The sequence below is a fragment of the Dipodomys ordii genome, unplaced genomic scaffold (genome assembly GCF_000151885.1).
Source record: "Dipodomys ordii isolate 6190 unplaced genomic scaffold, Dord_2.0 Scaffold5, whole genome shotgun sequence".
NCBI lineage: Eukaryota > Metazoa > Chordata > Mammalia > Rodentia > Heteromyidae > Dipodomys > Dipodomys ordii.
The window spans coordinates 11055054-11071121 of NW_012267221.1; the positions used below are offsets into that span (position 1 = coordinate 11055054).

The 16068-nt window shown below is 39.7% G+C and overlaps 1 protein-coding gene across 1 annotated transcript in view; it reads left to right on the top strand.

Annotated features, from left to right (window-relative positions):
• Tanc1 (tetratricopeptide repeat, ankyrin repeat and coiled-coil containing 1) overlaps positions 1 to 16068 on the top strand; it is a 232915-nt gene that overhangs the window by 44384 nt on the left and 172463 nt on the right. The window lies entirely within an intron of this gene.

Genomic DNA, 16068 nt, shown 5'->3' on the forward strand with positions numbered 1-16068 from the left:
GGAACACATTTGTGCTTTAAAGTCACCAGATTATTTGAGAAATGCCCAAGTTAGGGAAGTTTCCTAGAGCAAGTTTAGAGCTAGTTTCAGCTAGCCTGATTCAAGATAGTAAACTCACATGGGATGGATCTCCTGGTCAATGTTAGAAAATAAACATTTGCAGTGGATCCAAGTTGGAAGATTATGAATACATTTTGGTATGCTCGTTTTGTGTGTGTTTCTTTGGTTAATCACAGTTTTCAAGGTAATTTTAAGTTTGCTTTTATTTTACATGCTCATTTTTTATAAAGTAAAACACAGATGTCTTAGAAAGTAGCAGCATATAGAAATGTATATGGATCCAGATTATTTTGGTATGGTGTATATACCTATAATTGCATCACTCAGGAGGCTGAGGCAAGAGGATCTAGAGCTATACACCAGTATGACTACATAACAAGACCTTGTCTCAAAAACAAAACAACACAACACAAAACAATCCTGATTTGGATAGGTTGGGATGTTCTCTTGTGTGTGTTTATTTAAAGCCCATCTCTTTAGGGTGGATGTGCATTTTAATACTATTATGGAATTGACATGGATTAACATCTTTTGCCAGCATTGCCCAGTGCCCCACAGTTCAAAGGCATCCTCTCCTTTTGTGTATTTGTTGAGAAAGAGAATAAGGTGTCGAAATTGGTTAAAACCCTATAGAAAACTAAAGCTAGATTCTTATATATCACCCTGCATCAGAATCAATTCCAAATGGATCAAAGACTCGAACTAAAAGCAGACATACTGAAAACATTACCTACTGAGGTGCCTCTGGGTTGGTTCTATATCTTAGGAAGGAATAAGAGAAACTCTGGGGCTCCTTGGCACAGGCTGAATTTTCTTAATAAAGACCCAGAAACAACAAATCAAAAAAAGGTTGGACAAATGGGATTGCATGAAACTGCAGAGCTTTTCCATGGCAAAGGACATAGCTATCAAGATCAATAGAAAGCCCACGGATTGGGAGATCTTCACTAGCCATACAACAGACAAGGGTCTCATATCTAAAATATCCTTAGAACTCAAAAAATTAAATCCCTCAACAACAAATACTCATTGAAACAACTGCCTGATTAATAAGTTGGCTAAAGACTTAAAGAGAGACTTCTCTGAAGAGGAAATAGACACATGAAGAAATGCTCAACTTCTCTATCCAGAAAAGAAATGCAAATGAAAACAACATTGATATTCTACCTCACCCCAGTTAGAATGGCTATAATCAAGAAATCTAATAACAACAGATGGTGGAGGGGATGTGGCCAAAAGGGAACTCTACTGCATTGTTGGTGGGAGTGTAAACTTGTTCAACCACTTTGGAAAGTAGTATGGAGGTTCTTCAAAAGACTCACAAAGAGCTCCCCTATGACCCAGCAATCCCACTTTGGGCATTTACACAAATGATCACAAACAAGGCCATACTAAAGCTACCAGCACAACTATGTTTATTGCAGCATTATTTACCATAGCTAAGATATGGAACCAACCCAGATGCCCCTCAGTAGAAAATGACACACACACACACACACACACACACACACACACACACACACACACACACACACACACACACACACACACACACAGTTATACCTCCATCAGAAAGAATGACATTGCCCCATTTGTTAGGAAATGGAAAGACTTGGAAAAATTTATATTAAGTGAAGTAAGACCCAAAGAAATATAGATCCCATGGTGTCCCTTATTTGCAATAACTAGTATATGTCTAGGATAAGCAGAAAAGGTCAAAATTATGTACATATGACCATATAAGATGATGATAAGCGAAATGAACCCCAAGATAGAGACACAAGAGGTTTTATGTTTCTTTTTCTTTGGGTCTGGTCGTGGGGCCTGAACTCTGGGCTTGGGCACTGTCCCTCAGCTCTTCAGCTCAAGGCTAGCGCTCTACCACTTGAGCCACAGCGAGCCACAGCGCCACTTCCAGCTTTTTTCTTTTTGCTTATGTGGTGCTGAGGAATCGAACTCAGGGCCTCAGGCATGCAAGGCAAGCGCTCTACCACTGAGCCACCTTTCCAGCCCCCAAGAGGTTTTATCTTTCTTGCTGAAGTTTTTAATGTACTTAAAGTGTATTGTGTGATTTTTTTTGTTTGTTTCTTTTGTATGTTCTTCCCCCATGATATAACCCCTGTTGTCACTGTATTTGATTCTGGTGCCCTGAATCTTGTGTATATGTTTTTCTAATTTGGGGAGGGAAATGGAAATAACAAAATGCTGAAACAAGGATACAGGTTGCCCATTGTAACAACCAGCTCTATGAGACACTATGTTGAAAAGGAACTTTACATCTTCGGGGTGAGGGGGAGGGAGGAGTTGGGGAGATGGGGAGGAAAGGGATGGTAGAGGAAAAAAACAAAGGAGGGGATAACAATGCTCCATAGGAAATGTACTCATTACCTTACTCATGTAACTGTAACCCCTCTGTACAGTATCTTTACAATAAAAATATATACTTAATAAAAAATAGAGGAAAAAAAGAATGAGGAGTCTGTATGGAGTATCTTACAGTGATACAACAGTCCTATTGCTGTCCGTATACAGGTATTAAATGTTGGTTTCAGAAGTCTTGTAGTGTATTTGTTGTGCATCTATTCCCATGAGAACTCCAGGCTCAAAGGAAAGGCCACTGTTGTGAAACAGAGCTGTTAAAATAGTTAATACTGTTTTCCCTAAACTGTTAAGGCATGTATACCATGTGGCTTTTGGCAACAGTGCATTTGGATATCTTTGGAATCATTGACACCTTAACATAGCAAATATCAGCAGACCAAATTATGTAAATATTTCTTTTTAAAGAAACCTATATAGGTTATATATATATATATATATATATACACACACATAAGCACATATATATGTGTATATATATACACACATTTATATATATATGTGTGTATATATATAAAACCTAAAATTATGTTAGTCCTTTTAAAGTGTGCATTTAGTGCCATTAAACATTTACATTGTTTTGAAACTACCACCACCACTATCCATCCATTTTTAGAATTTTGTTATCACCCAAGTTGAAATTCTGTTCATTAAACACTAGCTCCTATTGCCCTTTCCCCAGTCCCTCTAAACCTTTATTCTGCTTTCTGATTCTGAATTTTGATTCTGGGTGCCTGATGCATTAGAATCATGTATTTGTCCCTTTGTGTCTGACAGCTCTAGTTATCCTTAAGTTATATCTGTTCAGCTTTCACCATATGCCATTTTCTTTTTGATCATAAAATAATTTGGCAGGTAATGGTAGAATATGAAAGCTCTGGGACAGAAATTTGAAACTCTCATGCCTTCAGGGCCAGAGGTAGTAACATTTAATATTTATGCAGCAGTTGCTGTGCACAAGGCACAGCTCCAAGCACTTTGCAGGTAATAACAATTTAGCAGCCCTATTTGACACATACTGTTAATATCCCAGTTTTCAGATGGGAAACTGAGGCTCTGAGAGATGAGTTGCAGGCTTAAAATAATTACCTGGGCTGTTTGTGGCCCAACTGAAATTCTAGCTCCAGAACTCTGACTCCTAAGAGCTTTTCTGCTCTGGTACAGTGGGCTTGATAATGCCAGCCAAGCCAGTCCAGGAATGAGCTGAGAGTGAATGGCAGCTGATCCTTGTGCAGCCCATCCTTGGGGCTAGTATTGGGGTTAAGGGAGGGATGTGGAATTGGAGATTCTGCTTAGATAACCCCTTGTGTTGCTGAGAGGGAATGCTTTTACAATATAAGCAGCTACAAATTCCATCTCTCCTCATCCTAGGAATCCTTCATGTGTAACTTTCCAATTAAGTGTGGCCAACCAAATTCAGCTAAAGACAAAACAAAGTATGTGTTCCAGACAGTATGTCTGTGGCCTGTGAGTTTTTGGGACCTTTGTCCTGGAAGTTTCAGGATAGCCTTTTCTTTATTCCCAACCCTGGATGTTTGGCATCCCTGGGTTACTTGTTACTTGCCATTGTTTGAACCCTAGGACAGGATCTTGCTGCTCTTTTCAGTAAATTTCAGCTGTAATTTTCAGAAAATGTATGCTGAATGATGAGGCTTGTGGCACTCTTGATTTCTTCCCAACTGCTGCCAGGAGTTCACTAAAAGTCTAATTTAAAACAAAACAAAGCTAGTCGATTATGAGAGGCTCACACCCTTTCATGTAGAGCTTCATAATTTATTGTTTCATTTTGGGCTCCTTTGATTTAACAATGCTGATTAAAATAAGACTTTAAAGTGGATTCTTTTTTCCTTTAGAAAAAGCCTCACCAAAGAAATTCAAATCTATGCTGTGTATAATACAAACAAACGGAAACCTCCTCATTTTAATACCAGCTGTTTGCCTTCATGACATGCTTCCTGCCTCTTTCATTGTGTTAAGGGTGAACCTGACTCCTTTTTTAAGGAGTCAGGCTCATGCTCAGGAGGCTGAGATTTGAGGATCACGGTTGGAAGCCAGCCCAGGCAGGGAAATCCATGAGACTCTTATCTCCAAAGAATTACAGAAAAATTGGAAGTGGCACTGTGGCTCAAGCAAAAGGAGCTCAGGGACAGCACCCAGGCCTAGCGTTCAAGCCCCACAACTGACAACAAAAAAAACAAAAACCTCCAAATTGTGAATTTCTATTAAATTTTAGAATTGGAAAGATTTGAACATTTCTAATTCACTTTTGTTGTATTTACATATGAAGCTGTTCATGATGACCAATTGAAAAGACTAATCCAAGGTCATATATTTGTTGTAAAGTTAGAATCCTTGGGACAAATACATCTGTTGAGTATATTGTCAAAGTCTTCTCTTTTTTTTTTTTTTCTGACCTGTGGTCCAGTGGTCTTTTGAGACATTGCAGATCTTCTGCTTTTATCTTTCCATCATCTGTGGAAAGAGGATTTGTTAAAGAATGGTATATTTTCACTCATATAAACAGTTTGAGTCATTCATCTTTATCAGTATATTTTAAGTGGTTTTTTTCTTAGTTCACGCATACTTAGCCCGATCTACCTTAAACATTCGGGTTGATCCATTGTAACAGTGAGACCTACAAGACACTATGTTGGAAATGAACACTACAACTTTAGGGGTTGGGGAGGTAGGGAGGGAACAGTTAGTAGGGGAAAACAAAGGAGAAGGTAGCAGTGCTTGGTAGGAAATATACTCATTACCTTACTCATATAACTGTAACCCCTCTGTACAGTATCTTTACAATAAAAACATATTTTGAACACATCAATCCACAGTTGGGCAAAATTATCTTAACACAAAGCCTACTGTGTACCAACAGGTTGAGTGTCTCACACATACACACACAGATGGGCATTTTGTTGACATGATGTGATTCAAAAATACAAAAGTAATATCCAAAGAACCCTGACAACAGTATGTTGTAGAATAATGGTTGCTGACCCTCCTGATCACATGGCTGACAGGGAACCTGTAGTTCACTACTCCCAAGAAAAAGTGTATCACACCACATATTACTAGCCTGGGAAATGATCCAAATTTAAAATTCCAAGTATGACTTCTATTGAGTGTGTGTCAGTTTTGAATCCCTGTGACATTGAAGAATTGTTAAGTTGAGCCATGGGAAGTGAGGGACTGTCTTACATATGAAAAATATTGATGAACCCAGTATAGGAATCCATATTACTGTGACCTTGAAGTTCCTATGTTTTCATCATACCCAATGGCAAAAGAAGTATAAACAATACAGATGGGTGTATATTTGAACACTGTGATATAGGACATGAGCAAACATTTGAAGAGCAATGTCGAAGTCTCCCCTCCTTTCAGCCAAGACAGCTGACAGTTTCCCAAGGGTATTAATGAATAGATTCATGTCTTTACATTTCAAAACAATGAAAGAAATGCTTTCTACTATTTTATAATGATGTGAAAACCCTGGATATATTATTTTACTTGCCTTTGGTAGTGTTATTCTTTTATTGAAAACTTGAGGGCTGATGGGATGGAAGTGGCTCTGGAGGTGAAGGCATATATGAGGAGTGGCCAGAATGCCCAGCACCTGTTCTCAACTGATATTCTTAATGATCTGCTACTAAGGTAGGAGAGGTGCCATCACAAACATGTGTGATTATCTGTCATTTGATAGACTTGTTATCTAGTATACTACACCGTTACAACTTTGGAATTCAACAAGAGAGCCCCCTGAGCAATCTAGAATACCTGCTACTTGTCCATGTTCACCTTTCTCCTTTGACCTGGAGGCTGTTTGAAGTATGGGTGTGTGTTCAGAGGTTCTATGCATAGAAAATGCCAAGCTGGGAATTAGAAGTGGAGGTGAGCAGCAGAAGCCTACATGTTTGAGGATATAAGAAAATCAGCTTGAAAGAGCACAAGTTGTACAGCATGAAAGACCTTTTTAGGATCTCTGGGAAAACAATACTTGGGTTTTAGGATTACTGAGTAGACAGTATACTATATACCAGGTCTTGGGCACATGATGATAAAAACAAATACAGTCCCTTGCCTTGTTCACAGTCTAGAAGGGTAGATGGTTTCATATGCAAATACAACATAGGTGGAAAGAGATGTATTATGAGATGAATGGGAGCATGGGGAAATCAAGGCCTTTGCTTTAGGGTAAAAGGAAGGCATGCAGTATTGGGGAGTAAATAGTTGTAGGGTAATAGGACATTTCTTGTATATATGTAAAAGGATCTTTTTTTATACTTAAGTAAAGTGACAGGAATATAAGTTCGAAATTTTCACTAAAATTGTTCTTAAAGGGAGTGACCTAGGACTTTTTATAATTCATCAAATTGTCAAAAACTCTGTAAGTGGTGATGCACATAATTGTGTCTCATGTATTCTCATTGGTCAGCTTCATGTATCAACGTTTTTCCAAGCTTACCTCATTAACCTTTCTTTTGTCTCTGTCTGTCTGTCTTCCAGTCTTTCTCTCCTCTCTCTCTTTTTAAAAAGCTATTTATTTTTATTATACATATTTGAAATGAGAAAAGAATGTTGTTTTCATACACAGTAATATACCATGTAACAATGTTTTGGTCTATTTCAGACCATGTATACTATGGTGGTCCCGTGAGATTATAGTGGAACTAAACTATTCCTGTCCTGTAGTGATATTTTATAGCTGACATAAAGTTGTAACATAATGTGATACTTAAGTGTTTGTGGTGATGCTAGCAAAAACCAACCTGTGCTACCAGTTATACAGAAGTTATAGTGCACAAAAAAGAAGTTATAGTGCATAGTTATGCATAGTGTATAATAATTGGTGATATCCAACTATATTACTTTTTATTTCTTTTATGATGCTTTCTAGCATTTTTAGAATGTTCTGCTTATTAAAAAGCCCACTATAAAACAGTATGCTTTGTTAGAGCAGCAACAGCCTCTAACATTTTGTGTTTTCTTTGTTTCTTTATTGACCTACATCTAGGTTTGTGTTAGTATACTTTGTGATGCTTGCACAACAATGAAATCATCTAACAATGCGTTTTTTAGAACATAGTCCTGTGGAAAGAATATCTAAAATCCACTCTTTGCAGATTACCAATATATACATACTATCAATGGAAGCCCTCATGTGGTACTATTGACTTCTGGACATTCATTCTACTTAACTCTAACATTGTAACCTTTAATCTGTTTCTTGCCATTATTACCTTTGCAATTTAGGATGAATTCTGTACTTTCAGTAATTTCATTATAAATAGCACACATCTCTAATTGTTCAAGATTTCCCTCATGGTTACCCAATACAATAAGGATAATTATTGAATACTCAGTTCAGTGAAGATCCAAACTATTGCCCATAGCTCATACCTATAGTCCCTGCACTTGAGAAGCTGTGCAGGAAGGCCATGAATTAGAAGCCTGCATCGGCCATGTAGTAAATTCAAAGTAAGCCTGGATTACATTGTCAGACCCTATCTGAAAAACCCCAACCCAGACCAACCAACCAAAATAAATAAATAAATTTCTATACTATAGCATGTTAGCCGAAGGCTTCAGGTATGGGATACAATGGATTTTACTCTAACACTAGCTTTTAATTCTCTCCTTTGTAAATTGTATACTAATTTGGTGTTTTTTCAAGCCATTTTACCACCATAGTGGCTCCAGTGGCGGGCTATGCCTTGTGACTTCATTGCTTATTTATTACAGCATGGCCTTGTTTGAGATTTGGCGAACACTGAAATTCCTAGAGCTAGCTTATTAATGCTTTAGGATATTCTGACCAATTCCTTTAATTTTGCTCAGCTTATCTTTCAGTGTTTAGTTCATGTAGAGTTTGTTCTCCATTGTACCATGTTTCTAGCTTTTGAAAGCTGTTTCCAGAAACACCTCTGTGGCTTGGAGCAGTACAGAGTCCTCATTCAGATGCTCATAGCAGTGCATAGCTTCAGCTTGGTCCTTCAGGGTTGGGCCTGAGGTTTCCATCCTTTTTGATGTTTTGCTAGACTACTTCAGCCTTGTTCCATTCACTTTCCTTTCTCAACTCCTCCTACCTGTATGCTACCCCTTAATTATATATTAATCTGTAGTGCTGATACTTCTCTTGAATGTTGATAATATGGAGCCGTGGAAGGAACAGGAGCAGAGATATTTAAGGCTCTTGATTTTGATTATTTTATTTTTTGGCGGTACTGGGGTTTGAATTTAGGATTTTGTGTGTTTTAGGCAGGTGCTCTACCATTTGAAGTGCACCTCCAGCTGTTTTTACTCTGGTTAGTTTTGAGTCACTCTTTGCCTGGGCTAGCCAGGATTGTGATCCTCCTATATATAATTCCCAGGTGTGTGCCACTATGCCGAGTTTTTTTGGTTGAGTTGAAGGTCTTGCAAACAGTATCCTGAACTGGTCCCAACTGTGATCATCTCAGTCTCTACCTCCTGAGTAGCTAGAATTAAGGTGCAGGCCTGGATAAATATTCAATCTGAATTCCAAAACCTGTTTTATTTGTTTTTTGAATTATAGCTAAAAAATAAAACAAGTATAACATTACCTATTTCTTCCTAAATTAAAAATTTAAAGATTATTTTTAAGTGGTTGCACAAAGGAGTTTTATAATTACAATACATCTTGGTCAGTGTCATCCCTTCCATTCTTCTTCCTTTCTAAAAATTTAAGTGCAATGTATTGTTAACAATTATTGTGTTAGTGTACAGCAAATCTTAAGTGAGCTTGGGTATGCCAGTATCTCTTTGGGACCTTGGTTTCAGTTTTTCTGGATAAATACTCAGAAGTAGGATTGCCATTCTTTCTCTCCCTCACCTCCTCTTTCTTCCTTCCTTCTTTTTTCTTTCTTTGTTCCTTCCTTCCTTCCTTCCTTTCTCTTGCTATTTCTCTCTTTTTCTCTTTCTTTCAATAAAGCTTTTTAATAACCTTGTGTATTAACCTGTGTTAATAAGTGACATACAGGGCTTCCTCTCTAGAATCCTTGGGCAGTCTCTGTTGAGCAGGTGTCTGTAAACTTCTGTATATTCTTGATACTTTATCAGGGGTAGATAGCACTTACTGCCTAATGCATGCCTTACTGTTTTTGACTATGTCTTCAATAACTTTGAGAATTATTTTGGAGAGAAGACAACATTTTTCCCCCATAAGCCTTTTGTTTACTTTTCACTGGCAGCTGTGTCATTGAGGAAGTGTTGACATTGCTTTTGGTTTTTAAATGACTATGTATTACTTCTTCCCAGGAGTGAAAATTTGCAAGGTTGGAGTTTTCTGGATTGTTAACAAGATCAAAAAGCAAAGCATAAAACCCAGTGGAGATAGAAAATAGAAAAATAATATCAAAAATAGGTATTGCTAAAGTCAGCTTTGAGCAGAACATTGAAGGTGGATGTTTTCTGTTATTCTAAAGTGTAAGACAGTGGAAGTGGTGCTGTGGCTCAAGTGGTAGAGCCCTTGCCTTGAGCTGAAGAGCTGAGGGACAGCTCCCAAGTCCAGAGTTCAAGTCCCATGATAGACCAAAAAAACCAAACCAAACAAAATAAAGTATAAGACAGTTTAGCCAGCTAGAGTTTTTGATGTCTGATTTTTTTTTCAAGGGGTACTGATTAATATGCCCATATACATTTAGATTTGTTAAGATGATTTGGAAGATGATTTAATATCCTAGTAGAAAAGAAATTAGCTTGTTGGTTTCATAGTTACACTTTCAGCAGCTGTTAGCTTTGAAGCCTTTGGTAAGAAGTTGTCTTTGATTTTTCTATACCTGAGAAGACATGACTGCAGCCATTTTTCTAATTTCCTGTAGTTTTAGAAATAGTGGATTAGAGTACAGTGGCTTTAGCGTATTCAAAGACAACAATAGATTTTGAGTTTTTTGGGGGTTGGGGTAGGAGAGAAAAGTCATTTTCTCTTGGTTTGTTGTTGTGGTTTTATTTTTGACACATTTTAACAGGTAGGATCCAGAACTTGTGACTTACTTATGTTCTGGCCAGAAAACCTTCAGCTTTTTGTGATGTGAGTCATTTCCTAGCAAGGTCCAAGGAACTGGGCCTGGAACTCCCCCAATCAGGGGTGGGGGCAGCAGGCCAGTTGTCTGCAGCTGGCAGGAAGCTGTACCAGGAGGAAAAGGTGGGGTCTTCAGGACTAGTGGGCTGGCAGATAGCAGGCTGAAGTGGCCTGGGTATTGACGTAGCCTGACATAGTCACCCTGTCCCCTGACCTTCTCTGGCCATATAGATTGAGTTCCCTGGAATATTTCTTAAAGCAAGGTGGCACCTCAGCTCTCAGTCCCCAGGGACTTAGCAGCAGATTATTCAGGGAGAGTCTTAGCCCCCAAGAGGATGGGTTAGGTGGGTTAGGTGGGTTAGGTTTATAGAAGAATGATAGTCAAGGCTGTTAAGCATCAGCTTAGAGCTATTTAAATCTGTTCATAACTTGGTTAAGAGTTATTTAAATCTCTATCCCAGAAATTCCTTCTGAATTGAGCCAGTAAGAGGTGAGTGGAGGTAAAGGTGAAGAGGCTTCAGCTCTGGGGAATGAACTGTAGTGTAGACACAGACCAGCAGGCTAGGCCTGGAAGTCTTGACTGCCTATACCTCAGTTGATCGAGAACTTTTCAGTGTCCTGGTAGGTCATCTTGGCGTGCCTTGTAAATCATCAAGCTTTAGTGCATATTTAATAATGGGCTTGAAACAATGGAGCTTTTTGTTTGAATTGTTTTGTGAGTATAGAAGTGTTTTTTTTTTTTTGTTGCTGTTGCTTGTTTTACTTTGTTTTGAGATAGGAGCTTGCTATGTAACCTTGTCTGGCCTTGAATTTATGATCCTCTTGATCATGATTGTCCTGTATCTGCCTCCCCACTGCTGGGATTATAGGTGGGGACCACTATGCCTGACTTGAAGATCTAGTTTTTCATTCAGTTTAGAGAAAATGTAAATTATAACCTTATTTTGAAAACAGGTTAAGTTCATGAAAACAATCTCTTCAAGAGCTGAAGCAAATCAGTACTTTTAAATGTTCTCATTTATCAACAGATAAATATGGACTTGCCTAATAACCAGTTCTAAGTAGATAAATGGCTTGGATGTTTGAGGTTAGGTTCCTTCAGATCAAGGATTTCCCCTTGATCTTTGTGGCCCAGAGAGGCACATGCACCTAACTGTGTTTCATATAGGTTCACTCCCAAGGTAACTGAAGTTTGTCCCATTGATCACAGAATCCTCACATCTCACCCAATATTATTAGTCATAAGGAAGCAGGATAATTAATTAATAGCTTTGTTTTTTACAGACTACAGAACAGTTTAGGCTATTTTAAGGCATACTCATTTAAATGCCTCCTTCCTAAGGGCCTAAAGCCCTGTAACTTCTGAGCAGATTGAGCTGGCTGAGTCAGCAAGCTTCTGCTGTGAGTCATAGGAGGTGGGGACACAGTGCCCATCCAGAGCAGCAGTCCTTCTGTTCTGAGAAGGCTGTGGTCTGATGAGAAGGTATACTCATAAATACCCTGACAAAAGGTGGATGAGAAGTCCTGGGTGTGAAAGTCCTGGGTGAAAGCAGGTGAAAGATTCCAGGTCAGGACGGCAGTGCTGAGGAGTTCTACCTGCCTGTGCGAAAGCTTGTCATGATTTTGCTGGTCTGAGATAGCACATTGCAGTTGAATGCAGACCCCATTCCTGGTTGTTTTTTGTAACACTTGGGTCTTAGGGGCTGGTTTGGCTGTTGCCTTTTTCTTGTTCCAGAGTCATCTTTCAGAGCCACTAATTATGCTATATGAAATGCTTTGTTTGGGTGTCCTTGGTCACTTGAGGGGATAGAAGGCTATTTAAAGTATAATTGTCTACAATCTACTGTTTGGGATTTTATTAGTTTTCACCTATCAGAGATGTCATTGTGCCTTGATCTGGTAGTCAACCTCCAGTTTTAATTGCAGGTGGCCTAGGAAACCAAATATTCCTTCCTGTTCAAGTTGAATTCAGAAGGGAAGTCCAGTGACTGGGAAGGAAGAGCCTGGGAAGAGGTGCCGGGGAAGCTCTTGGAACCTTGTGGGAACCTACTGTCAAATTTTTGTCACTCCAAAAGCTTGCTTGCTTTTTGCTTTGTAGCTCTCTTCTGGGTAAGATGAGCATGTAGCTATGATCTTTATCTTTCATAGATTTTCTCAATTTTTCATCTCCTCTAGTGACTTTTCTCTCCCTTTGCCTAAGTCAATTTTTTTTCTTTTTTACGGAAAAGAGAAAAAGTTCTGAGAGAAAATGAGAAGGTGAATGAATGAAGAGAATGAGGTGAAGGCAAGGCTTGTCTGTCAACAGCTGTTCTGGAAACCATGGAGCCGCATGGAACATTAGAAGGGTGACATGGGCTCTGCCTCTAAGAAGCATAGTTTGTGGTTGAGAGAGAACCACTAGACCTGAAACTGCTGATAGGAAAGAGCTTTGCATCTGGTGTGACTTGAGAGCAAAATAACTTGAGTTGGGAACTTTGGACCTAGAGAGCCGGGGCCCATGTGGTATTTGAGTAAAGGAGCACACACTTTACATTGGACAAACCTGATTTGGAGACTGGGAGGACAAGGAAGAAGAAAAGCAATTCATGAAACCACATCTAAGAAGTCTCAAAGAGAGGTCAGGGAGAAATTTAGCAGAATGTGTTAGGAATGGTCCCTCAGAAGAGAACTGAGGATGGTGACTAATGCACACAGACTGCTGTGTAGGGCGTGTACCTGATCTAAAATTTAGGCTTTTGCTAAGCACTGGTGGCTCATGCCTGTAATCCTAGCTACTCAGGTGGCTGAGATTTAGAGGATTGAGGTTCAAAGCCAATCCCAGGCAGAAAAGTTTGGTAGACTCTCCAAAACAACTAGCAAAAAGCAGGGCTGGATGTGGTAGCTCAAATGGTAGAGTGCCAGCCTAGCAAGCATAAGGTCCTAAATTCAAACCCAAGTGCTTTAAAAATGCAGACTTAGCTCCAGTGATGATTGCTTCTCTATTACCTTGGCCAGGCGAGATTCCAACTTGCGGGTACAAGAGATCCTCCTCCCTCAGCCTTCAGAGTAGGTGGTACCAAGAGACTCCTTCCCATATTAAAAATAATACTCTGCGATTTTAAGCACCAAGTGCCTGAGGAATTCCCACAAAAGCCTCTCTGTTTTCCTGTCACTAAAGTTTGCTCTCTATTAGGCTACAACATTCAAAATGGAAGCATAAACAAAACAGCTTTTAAAATGAGATCTTCTGTGGTTCATCCCTGGTGCAGTTGAGTAGGACTTGAACTGGTAGGATCTGATCAGCCTTCGCCCTGTTGTTGAACCTTTTTGGTCTTACATTCAAAGCTGCGAAATGCCACCCAGCCGGACAGTTCGTACTAACATATGGTACAGGTGATGGCATGCTCGGCTCCATGAACACATATAGTTTTGTGGTCTGGGTAGGTCCAGTGCCAGGGGTTTGTTTTTGTTGTTTTTTTGTTTGTTGTTTTTGTGCTGATCCTCAGGCTTGAGCTTGGGTATTGTCTATGAGCTTTTTTGCTCGTGGCTCACGACTTTACTTCTGGTGATTACAAGGCTTGTTCTGTCAACAGCTATTCTGGAGATGAGTCTTAGGACTTTCCAGCTTCAGCGTAGCTTTGAACCATGTTTCTTAAATCTCAGCCTCCTGAGTAGCTAGGATGACAAGTATGAGCCACCCAGTGCCTGGCTCAGTGCCAGGTTTTTGGGATAATACTTGAGAAAAAAGTGTGTGTGTGTGTGTGTGTGTGTGTGTGTGTTGTCCTCATTCTTGTAAACATTATCTTTTTTTTTAGAGTTCACATGGAAATTAGATCTGAAAATAAAAAGGTAGTGAAGGGTAGTAGTTGTATTCCTTATTCAGTTACTCTCGATAATCTTGTGTTTTAGTTTCTATAACCCCTACCATAGGCATGTTTTGTGAAACTACACATTTTACATAAAAATATTTTCTTGTATAGTGCTTTATTTTTTTCTCAAAACTTTCTTGGGCTTAAATATTGGTATGTATATTGCAAATAACTTTGAATGGACAGATACCAAAACAGGTTAATAAAAGTTCCATGACATGTTTTCCTTTTTGCTGATCTAAATGGGTTCTAAAAGGCAAAAGAAAGAAAAAGAAAGAGAAGAAAGCTCAAGACAATTTTTCTCCTAAGTCCACTCTGACTATAGTTGTAAGTAACTTCTCAAACACCAGGGTTCCTCTGGTTTTCTTGACCTCTTCTTTTCCTGTAATTATGGAATAAAGCCTTTTAAACCCATGTAGGACCAAATACAGAATTTAAGTCTATGATCTTATCACCACAAAAACAGGCAGTAGGGACAGCCCTTCTTCTCACAGGAAGTTGCTTCCCCATGGGACCTCTGTAATTTCTACTGGTGTCTTTGTAGTAGTCTTAAATTCAGAAAGGATGTTTTTCTCTGATTCTTACAGAACCCTGATTGCTCTGGATGGGGCAGAGGTCAGAGAGCAAGTGTTGAGTGTACATAACCTGTTGAGGTCTAATTTGAAGGGCATGCACATCTGTGGGCCCCCAGGCAGCAGGGTCTGTCTGACAGGGGCCTGGGTGTGGGCTGCAGTGGGTATTCTCTGATTACTTGTCTGCTGGGTGTGGCTGGTTTGTGATGAGTGGACTTTTTCCATCAAGATGTATGAAGAAAGGAGTCTGTACTGAAGGACCTGAAGCAGATGGGAGATGAGCCCTACCAGTCTGCCAGAGTCCTCTGTAAAGAAGCCAGGTGATCCTGGGAGGGGTGAGGGGTGCACAGGAGGAAACCCTGGATATTTGAGTAGTTGTTCACCAGGTGGTGCTATCCTGCAGCGAATGCTTGGATTTGATGCCAGTGAGGTCCTGCCCCATGTAGGAGCAGCCCCAGGGTGATCAGAAACCTGGCATCGTCTGCAAGCTGTTACTGAACATGAGCTGGGGTCTTTTTGAGGATATTTGACTTGGAGGTAGCCACTTGGCATGTGGAGGGTTCTGCTCCAGTGAGAGCTTAGCTGATTCTGAAGGGGGTTGGATCTGTTCTTCTGAATTGACTTAGTCTCTGGTTTCCTTCCAGAGAAAAGCTCCTTTGCTCTATTCTCATCTTTGAAGTTCTGGTGGGTAAGGGGGTGGGGCATGTCTTCTAGCTCCTCATTAAACCAGGCCTCTGCATGCACAAACCTATTAGTATGTTGGGCCCTGCCAAGATGGTTTTGTGGTGCAAATGTGACTACACATGATTCCATTCTTCCCTTTGGCAGTGAAGCCAGGAAGCATTATTGTGAAGGGATTGACTTGAGTTAGAGTTTGATGGTCACTGTGTTTGAGTATGGAGAGCATCCTTGCAAACAAACATTTTCCAAGACAGATGTAGCAGCAACAAGTCTTTTCCAGGGAAATAGAGTGTGAGTGAAGAAATGGGAGCTTGTTAGTGGGAGCTAGGTAGGAAGCATGCAGTGAGCATTTGTCTGCCTCTACTGGTGAGAAGAGCAGGAAAGGTGGTGGTAAGAAATTATAGTAGGAGGAGAGATGGAGGCTGAATGGGGGCAAATGCTTTGACACATGTAGGCAGCCAGGTGTATTGAGTACAGGGAAGAGGCA